The sequence below is a fragment of the Bos taurus genome, chromosome 10, assembly GCF_002263795.3.
Source record: "Bos taurus isolate L1 Dominette 01449 registration number 42190680 breed Hereford chromosome 10, ARS-UCD2.0, whole genome shotgun sequence".
NCBI lineage: Eukaryota > Metazoa > Chordata > Mammalia > Artiodactyla > Bovidae > Bos > Bos taurus.
Window position 1 is genome coordinate 49,977,441 of NC_037337.1, and position 10,537 is coordinate 49,987,977.

The 10,537-nt window shown below is 43.9% G+C and overlaps 1 long non-coding RNA gene across 1 annotated transcript; it reads right to left on the reverse strand.

Annotated features, from left to right (window-relative positions):
- Positions 1-5,249: 5,249 nt before the first annotated feature.
- On the reverse strand, positions 5,250-6,370 carry LOC132346304 (uncharacterized). Its single transcript, XR_009496094.1, has 2 exons — positions 6,060-6,370; positions 5,250-5,429 (listed from the first exon to the last, which is right to left on the reverse strand). It is a non-coding gene; the product is annotated as an uncharacterized lncRNA (long non-coding RNA).
- Positions 6,371-10,537: the final 4,167 nt, after the last annotated feature.

Below are 10,537 nucleotides of genomic sequence, written 5' to 3' on the forward strand. Positions count from 1 at the left end.
GATATGGAAGATGTACTTAATGCAAAAGTCACTCAATGTATTAAATCCCAGGAATGTCATTCCCATTTTGCCCTGGAGTTCACCAAACAGTTCTGGAATTTGAGCACATGGCCTTCAAAAGGAGAAGGACCCGTCCTTGCCAGGGGGTTATTGACAAAACTCTTTACAGATGAAGTTTTTTTGTTCTTGTCATAGCTCTATTGTCCGCATTTAAAAGCAATACATCTGCGTGTATATGTGCCTTCCTTGGAAAGGAGTACACGGGAGAGCTCGTGGTTTCATTGCATTAAGGGCTTGGGAACTCCCAGAGGTCCAGAGGTTAGGCACTTTCACTTCCAGGCCCAGGTTTAGGGAACTAGGATCCTGCAAGCCAAGCAGTGTGGCAAAAAAATGAAATAAAGGCTTTAATGCCATTTGTTACCCGTTAATCCCTGAGAGAGCAATGCCAGACCCTCAGGGTCCACTTGTGTTTTATAGAAGCGTATTTCTTTGCATTTGGTGTGCTGATGAATTACTTACAGAGGTGTATTCAAGGGAGACTCCCCTGATGGTCAAGTGGCTAAGACTCCATCCTCCCAGTGCAGGGGCTTCAGGTTCAATCCGTGGTCAGGGAACCAGATCCTACATGCTGCAACTAAGACCTGGTGCAGCCAAATAAATAAACATTTTAAAAATATTTTTTAAAAAACCAGTGGTATCAAAACAAAAAAAAGGTATATGCAAACGAGGGAGCAGAAAGCCAAGGTTCAGTTCAGTTGCTCAGTTGTGTCCGACTCTTTGTGACCCCAAACTGCAGCACGCCAAGCTTCCCTGTCCATCACCAACTCCCAGAGCTTGTTCAAACTCATGTCCATCAAATCAGTGATGGGGAGTGCAAAAGCCAGCTTCCACTTGCAGTAGATTCTAACCAGCAATGGAGAAAAGAGAAGCACTACTCTTTCCCATAATTAGTCCTTCACAGACTGGCTGTGTTTGTAACATGCTTGTCAGTAGGCATTGCTCTGGTTGCCTGGGTACAGAAGCACACCTCTAAGGGGCCCTAAGGATTCTTCCCAAGAGTTACCGTATGGATTTTCAGAACCCAAAGCATGCCCAAACATTTTGAAATGAACCAAATACTAATACAGCTCTCTAATTGCTTCTGGCTAAGATGATCAGACTAAACAAAACAGGGGATTTATTAGATTCCTTGTATGACATATGTGTTTTGAAACTTGGGTGTGGAGGTTAGAAATATATCTGTGAAGGAATCATTTGACATTTGAGTCCCTGAGATATTGAAAAGATGCTGAATCAATAGCAGGGAGTACGTAGCCAAAAAAAGAGATAGTAAAAAATATTTAATGGTAACATTCTGACCTAGCGTTCATCCATTTAGGACTTCTAGTAGCTGCAAAGGAAGCCCAGCTTCTGTTCTGTTCAATTGACATGGTCTGGAGTTTATGTGCAAATGATGGGACATGGCAGCTAAGTGTTCTTTCTTTAAAATGAAGAAGAGCCCTGGGCATACATGAATCATCCTTCTTGTGATGGTACAAACCCTGTGACCACATTTGCTCCATCAACAACCTTTACTAATGCTTTCTGATTGGCTTTGAACTCCAGTGAGAGGTAAGGGAAATAAAAAATATGATCATGGTTCTTGAGAAAATATAAGGAGGGTGGATGACGAAAGAGTGGGATGCATAGCAATGCAAGTAATAGAAACAAAGGCACACTTGTAGGTGCCAGCAGTAGGTGTATGCTTGAAAGGTTTCCTAGTGTGACTGAGTTTAGCAGTTGTGTGTTTGTGTGCTGAGTCTGTGGGAAGGGATTGGGGGGAGTGGAGCTGTTAGTTAGTGACGTCTTCACAAAGGGAGGAAAGGGGCTCTGAAATTATCTAAGCCCACTTGGAGCACTATTTCCAGAGGGAAGCTGCTTTGGTTAAAATACCAGCCCAGCTACTTTCTCTGTAATTGCATGGTCTCCCTAAGCGTCAGTTCAGTTCAGTCACTCAGTCATGTCTGACTCTTTGCGACCCCATGAACTGCAGCATGCCAGGCTTCCCTGTCCATCACCAACTCCCAGACCTTGCTCAAACTCATGTCCATCGAGTTGGTGATGCCATCCAACCATCTTGTCCTCTGCCGTCCCCTTTTCCTGCTTTCAGTCTTTCCCAGCATCAGGGTCTTTTCAAATGAGTCAGCTCTTCTCATCAGGTGGCCACAGTATTGGAGCTTCAGTTTCAGCATCAGTCCTTCCAATGAAATCTAGGACTGATTTCCTTTAGGATGGACTGGTTGGATCTCCTTGCAGTCCAAGGTACTCTCAAGAGTCTTCTTCAACACCACGGTTCAAAAGCATCAATTCTTTGGCACTCAGCTTTCTTTATGGTCCAACTCTCACATCCATACATTACAACTAGAAAAGCCTCACTTGTCTCATCTATAAAATAGAGATTCAGGGAGTGACCTAATAGGGATGCTGTGGGGGGTTAGAGCAAAGAATGTATGTGAAACACTTAGCACATGCCTGGCATGGAATACAGGCAGTATTATAGTAGGCCCTCCTTTTCTTTCTGGTTAATGAGAGGATCTGCTTGTCATATGCAGTACTAGGGGTTCTCTCTGTGTTATCACATTTAGAACTTTTACAAATTCTTTTTTAGAAATTTTAGGTCGCTCATATTCTTTTTAAATTTTTTATTAATTAATTAATTTGGCTGTGCTAGGGCTCCATTGCTGTGCATGGGCTTTCTCTAGTTGTGGCGAGCAGGGACTACTCTTTGCTGCAGAGCACGGGCTCTAGGGCATGTGAGCTCAGTAGTTGCTGCCCATGGGCTCTAGTGCGCAGGCTCGGTAGTTGTGGCACATGGGCTTAGTTGTCCTGCAGCACGTGAAATCTTCCCAGGCCAGGGATTGAACCCATTTCGCCTGGATTGGCAGCTATATTCTTAACCACTGGACCACCAGGGAAGTGTTCACCAACTCTTAAGTGCTCATATAGTGTCATCATACCCAGTTTTTATCATTGCTAAAGCTGAGGGCTCGAAAGGTAAGTGATTTTCTGAACATCACAAGATGATAAGTGGCAAACTCACCAATCCAGTTAGGTCTATAAAATTCTAAGCCTGATCTTATCCTCCTTCGACAGTTGACCTCCCAGCAGACCTCATCAGCTGTGCTTTCAAGGAGTTGTGAGGTATGAGTGACAGAAAGGAATGGCCATAACAATAGCAATTGCTCTTTTTTTGTTGTTGTTCATAATATTTTATTCATAAGAGCCCCAAACTGGAAACAGCTCAGGTGTATGTACATCAACAACAATATGGCTGAACCATATTATATTTGTTAATGGAATACTCTTCAGCAATAAAAATGAACTACTGATGTTTTCAGCAACATGGCTAGATCTCAAAACTATCATGCTGAGTGAAAAAGGATTTACATAAGTGTACGTACTGTATTCTGTACTCTAAGGCCAAATTTGCCTGTTAATCCAAGTGTCTCTTGACTTCCTACTTTTGTATTCCAGTCCCCTGTAATGAAAAGGACATCTTTTTTGGGTGTTAGTTCTAGAAGGTCTTGCAGGTCTTCACAGAACCAACTGTTCAACTTCAGCTTCTTCAGTGTTACTGGTTGGGGCATAGCTTGGATTACTGTGATATTGAATGATTTGCCTTGGAAACAAACAGATCATTCTGTCGTTTTTGAGATTGCATCCAAGTACTGCATTTCAGACTCTCTTGTTGACTATGATGGCTACTCCATTTCTTCTAAGGGATTCTTGCCCACAGTAGTAGATAAGATGGTCATCTGAGTCAATTTCACCCATTCCAGTCCATTTTAGTTTGCTGATTCCTAAATGTCGATGTTCACTCTTGCCATCTCCTGTTTGACCACTTCCAATTTGCCTCGATTCATGGATCTAACATTCCAGGTTCCTATGCAGTATTGCTCTTTGCAGCATTGGACTTTGCTTCTATCAGCGATTGCTCTTAATTGAGCTTTCTGGTTTGTGGCAGTTGTGCTAGGCCCTCTCCATGAAGCCTCTCTGATCCTGATCAGAGCCTACAAGGCAATGTCATGCATCCCTGTTTATAGAACAGGAAACTGGTCCTCAGGGAAGGGAAGTGGGTCTCCCAGCATTACCCAGCTGATAGGGGGAAGAGCCAGAGATTCTGTGTGTGAAGAAATGGGGATTGCTCTTATAATGTGATATATTGGGAGGGATAGTAGGGACGAGAAACTCAACTAAAGGCCCATCCCACTGTTCAGGAGAAGTGATTAGGGTGCATAAATTGTAAGGATGCTCATGATGAAGTGAAACAACTTGGCCACTAATTCTAAAGCCCCTCCCCCTCACCCCACTTAACTGATCTGTCCTAATAGTCAGCAGGTACCAGTTCCAGTTCTGAACATTACTGGCTGAGCAGCCTTGCACAGATTACATTACTTCTGAAAGTTCCTTCACCAATTAGCACATGTGGACAAAATATGCCTATTCCACAGAATTTTCAGGGTAATTAACTACTGTATGCAGCATATGTCATTCTTCATAACACTTGGCAAGCCATCCATAGATGATGGCCATGAGTGTTACACATGGCATCCCCGTCTTGGCAAGCACAGCAAAGAGAGAGAACTTGCCATGGACCACAGCTTACCAGCAGGGGAGCTGTAACTACCACTGCAGGTGGGGAACGTGGGAGAGGAGGAATGTTTGAAGAGGGTTCACATTGGGCAAGGCTAAGAAGGTGATAAGTGTCATTCTGGATACAGAAGAAGAAGGTCAGAACTAATAGATGGAAGTAGAGATTGGGGGAACTTACTTAGAAACATGTAGCAGTCAAAACCATGGATGTAAAGTAAGATAGAATGCTCAGGGCAAGTAGCATTTGGCCAATAGTAAGTAGAGGAGAATGTGTGTGTGTGTGTGTGAGAGTGTGTGTGCATGTGCGTGCATGCTTGCTTAAATGGGGGAGAAGGGGGTTATATTTTGTATTATAAATGCTATAGAACGAGCATTGGCACTTCAGATCAAGGACACTTTCCCCTTTCTAATAGCTTTAAATAATTGCTGCAGAATAGGAGAATAAAGTAAGATAAATTTTGCATTTAGCATATATGGAAATATTATGAGTAGTTGCAGACTCAGTTCACTTTGATGCCCTTTGACAATCTGATAATTTTTGCAAAGATGTACTTAAAATGCTGTTTCATGCAAAGTTCAGATTTTTTTCCCCTTCTTTAAAAAAATAAATGACATCATTAATTTGCAGGCCTGTGTATTAATTTTGCTGAGAGCACCATTTGCTTCTCTTTCCTTCCACTTTGTTTAAAGTCAGTTGTTGACAACTCTCCCGCGTGTCAAACTCTCACCGCCAATAATTGCTTAAGGACTCCTAACTTCTACAAATGTTGGTTCCAGCTCCAAACCCCATGCTAGCCCTGGAAGAAAAAAAGAGAGAGAGAAGGGGGAAGAAAGAACTTCTTCTGATGAATTTTTGATTTTCCTTCTTAACAAAGAAATGTCTGAGATTCAAAGCAATAGCTTAAAGTGATATTATAAAATAGAATATGGAGTGCACTGTTCTGAATGACTCTTTGCTTTTAATGTGGGGCTGAAAAATTGTCAGTGCCTTTTTTGATTAGATGGGGTTCTTTTTTTTTTTTGTTCTTGATCTAAGAATTGAGGAGAAAAACATGCTACTTGCATTTGAATATGGCATGAGCCGAGCTGTAATGTACTGGAGATAAAGTAATAGCAGCAACGCCTTAAGGCAGCACCTGAATCTCCGGGTCAGCGCCATCTCTCTTCAGATCGCCGTGGCGCCACTCTTTCTGCGGCTGCTTTATTAGGCCTAATTAGGCGGGCTGTCACTTTTATTGGTGATGGGAAAGGAAGATAAGTAGATCACTTGTGTCATCTATCTCTATCCAGACGTGTCTAAAAAGTCTAAAGTGATTGCTGTAGGCCACAAATAGATACCACAAGAGGGAGAGGGAGCGGGAATAAAAAAATTAAAAAACACCCAGAACTGGAATAAAAAGGGAAAGAAACCTCTAGAAATGCCTTACCTTTGGCACTGCTGTGTATAATTTCAAACCCACAGAGAAGAGCCTATGAAACATCCTGGAAGCCCTTTTGTTCTGAGGGAGAAGGTTGTCTCATGGATTTTCTGATCACTGAATGGAGCAGGATAAGGGGACATGCTTCCGACTTAGGAGTGAAGAACTAGGTTCTCCAGAAAAAGTCGGCCCAAGTTGTCACCAGAGCCCCATGTAGGGTTAGACAGAGCAGGAAAAGGTCACATTAATGAAGGAGAGTCCCACAGCTGCACTTGTGTGTGTGTGTGTGTAGTGATTGTGATCATAGCAGGGAGGAGATTTCTGAAAGTTTTAATAGTGGGGGGTTCTCTTGGGAACAGATACTTTATTTGCCTGTAAAAATGGTGACAATAAAGATAAACAGCCCAGAAGACATGTGTAGTGTTGTTTTCAGCCATGGTCACCTGCCCAAGGCTGTCAGAAAATGGCTTCTTTTCTTCTCAAAAGGACTTCTTCCCTGAGCTGGTATTTCTTTCCAAATATTATTAATAGCTCAATGCCCTCTTAATACTCTCCTTGTGGGGTGAACCCTGGCTGCTGGGCCTTGATTATACTCTGTGGATTATGGCTTTTGAATGGAATCCCTTTGTCTAATTGTAATAGAGTGCCACTGAGCACTTAGCAGGCCTCAGTTGCTGTGGGCCATTAAAACACCCACCCTGTTACCAGGCAGTGAGTGGTTACCTCGAGACTGGTAGTAGTCCTGCTCAGCCATTGGTCAGTGCTGCAGTAGGCCCCGCCCCCAAGTGACCAACTGTCACTGAGCGACCGACTATCAATGAGTGACTGACTGTCAATGAGCGACCCTTAGTTGGGGGGATTCATCCAACAGTTGGTAGAGTGGTGGCTGTCACATGGAGAGTGAGGTAAGAGGCAGATCCCAGCCTCCTCCCCAGGACCCTCTAGCTCACCCTGCCCTGGGTCACTCAGCCCTGAGTGGGTGAGCTGGGGGGCCCTAGGGAACAGTCTGGGGGCTGTGTCCTGGAGGGCTCCAGAGCCCTCTCCAGGGCCACCCACTGGCCTGGCCCAGGCCTTGAGGTCTTGGTGAACCTCGCCCCCATCCCTGTCTCTGAGACCTAATGGCAGCTGCCGTCTACATAGGATCAGTCTTTAGGACTGGCTCCCGCCATACTGGTGGCCTGAGGAGCCTGAGGCCCAGCTGGGTTGGGCTCCTGGCTTCCTCAGCAGTGACGGCTAGGCAGAGTCTGGGGATCTTGTCCTGAGGAAGTCTCCAGCTGAGATCTACCTCTTCTTAGCCAGGACTGGACCTCTGAGGGTGAAAGTTGTGCCTTAGAACCTTGCCCTTTCTCATCAGAATGGAGAGTAACTTTTATTTGGTGGAGATTTATAGGAACTTCATTGCCAGACCACAACTTGACCTCAAGCACAAAAGTTCTGATACCAAGAAGTTTGATCCTTCCTCACCTTTCCTAGAAAAGGGCTTTGCTGAAAGCTTTTGAGGAATTTGGGGGTTTTAAGGCATGAGCCACCCATCTACTTGCATGGCCTTCAATAAACCTTTCTCTGCCCCAAACTCCAACGTTTGGTATTGTTTGGTCTTGCTGTGCATCAGGCACACGAACCTGTGTTTTGCTAACAGTGAGATCACAAATTATACATTTAAACCCTATTTTATACTTTCCATCTGTCTGTGTTATGTGTAGAACCAGATTAAGTGTTAAAGGGCTTGAAAATTAGTGTTCTTTAGCTTCGTAACTTTTGTGACTGACTGTGTTTTCCAGTGGCAAGTGAGAACTTTAGTTTGCTTACAGAAATGATGAGTCCCTCCCCACCATAAAATGGTGTAAAAATATTTAGTGGTGCTTCCAGTTCCAGTTCAGTCACTCAGTCGTGTCTGACTCTTTGTGACCCCATGAATCGCAGCATGCCAGGCCTCCCTGTCTATCACCAACTCCTGGAGTTTACTCAGACTCACGTCCATTGAGTTGGTGATGCCATCCAGCCATCTCATCCTCTGTTGTCCCCTTCTCCTCCTGCCCCCAATCCCTCCCAGCATCAGAGTCTTTTCCAATTAGTCAACTCTTTGCATCAGGTGGCCGAAGTATTGGAGCTTCAGCTCTGGCATCAGTCCTTCCGATGAACACCCAGGACTGATCTCCTCTAGGATCTCCTTGCAGTCCAAGGGACTCTCAAGAGTCTTCTCCAACACCACAGTTCAAAAACATCAATTCTTCAGCACTCAGCTTTCTTCACAGTCCAACTCTCACATCCATACATGACCACTGGAAAAACCATAGCCTTGACTAGATGACTTGTTGGCAAAGTAATGTCTCTGCTTTTGAATATGCTATCTAGGTTGGTCATAACTTTCCTTCCAAGGAGTAAGCGTCTTTTAATTTCATGGCTGCAATCACCATCTGCAGTGATTTTGGAGCCCAGAAAAATAAAGTCTGACACTGTTTCCACTGTTTCCCCATCTATTTCCCATGAAGTGATGGGACCAGATGCCATGATCTTTGTTTTCTGAATGTTGAGCTTTAAGCCAACTTTTTCACTCTCCGCTTTCACTTTCATCAAGAGGCCTTTTAGTTCCTCTTCACTTTCTGCCATAAGGGTGGTGTCATCTGCATATCTGAGGTTATTGATATTTCTCCTGGCAATCTTGATTCCAGCGTGTGCTTCTTCCAGCCCAGCATTTCTCATGATGTACTCTGCATATAAGTTAAATAAGCAGGGTGACAATATACAGACTTGACATACTCGTTTTCCTATTTGGAACCAGTCTGTTGTTCCATGTCCAGTTCTAATTGTTGCTTTCTGACCTGCATACAGGTTTCTCACCACACCAGAATGTTTGGACCAACTCGATCTGAATTTCTTCTCCTCACTTTGATGTTATTATATATATTTTCTAATAGACTAGATGGAATTTATTTCTAGAAGTCTATAGTTTACACTCTCTATTCTGGGAAGATAGAAATTGCACTGGGGAGGCAAGTTCATGTCAGTTGATGCTAGTCAGTGTGTTGGCAAACATCATCATTTTTTTCGTGCTGCTTTAATTCATCCATAGTAACTCCAATTCAGAGCACTCACTATGTGCCAGGAACTTTGGTAAGTGCTTTACATAATTAAGTAGTTCATTTTAGCTTGTTCAAACCCTAGTAAATACTAGCCATTTTTGCAGGTGAATAAACTGAGGCTGTGAGCAATGAATAATTTCCCAAGTCCACATGGTGAGTAAATAAAAGCACTGGAATTTTGTTTGATTACAAAGTCTGTACTCTTTTATTTCTTTTAAATATTTATTTGGCTGCATCAGGTTTTAGTTGTGACATGTGGGATCTAGTTCCCTAAGCAGGGATCCAACCCAAGCGCCCTGCATTGGGAGCTCCAAGTCTTAGCCCCTGGACCACCAGGGAAGTCCCCAAAGCCTGTACTCTTTACTGCTGTTAGCCTCATCTTCCTACTTCTGTATATGCTTAAGAGAATGTTTTGCTTCTTTGGAAAAAAACTGTGAATTCATAGCCTCATAAAATTTTAGAAACAGCTTTTACCACTGATTTTCCTTGAGTTGACTGAATTACCTTTATACCCTCTCCATAGGAAAGTCTAAAGTCCCAGTCTGGCACGTATGGCCTTTCCTTCCCACCCTGCCGTCTTGCTCTGCTCATTGTTCTCTCAGTCCCTAGGCTCTTTTATGATGCCAATTCTTTCCCAGGTTCACTGTCTTTGTCCATTTAGCAACCTCAGAGTACCCCCCTTGGGGCTCTAATCAGTACTGCTTGGCAGAGCCTCCAGAGGGATCATGGTGAACAGAAACATTTCTTCAGATAGCTTGGGATGGGCTGCCCACCCATGTGCCTGGGTCTGATAGTGGCATTTTTTTGTGACTAGGGAGTGAGCCCCAGGGGCCAAAAAGTCTCCCAGGATGGAGGCACAGTGTGGGCTCCGGTTGCACACATTCACAGAGGGGCAATGTGGTTTCCCGAAGTAAAGATGCCTGAATCTCAGAAGAGTCTGTAGAGGCTGTGAATAAGAAGAAAGCTGACTACGTGGACGGGAACTGGCTGTGCATATTTAAATTTTGGAGTGAATCCCTGTCTGCTGTTTTTAATGAGAGACATCATCCTTGTGTACACCTGAGACCATGGGAGCATGGCAGGACCCCTGCTGGTTGTGGCTGCCCAGGCCCCTCAGCAAATGTCAAGTGCTTCTCCTCCTGTCCTCCTTTATCTCTACTTCTTTATCCTCCTGCCCCCCCCATAATTAGTAATAATTATAATCACATTTGAAAATTTACAAAGCACTTTCATGTACATCATTCCATCTGCCTAACAAACGTGAAGTGTATTATTATTTTATGTCAGTTTTATATATTTTAAAATTTATGGCTGTGCTGGCACCCCACTCCAGTACTCTTGCCTGGAAAATCCCATGGACAGAGGAGCCTGGTAGGCTGTGGTCCATGGGGTCGCTAGGAGTCA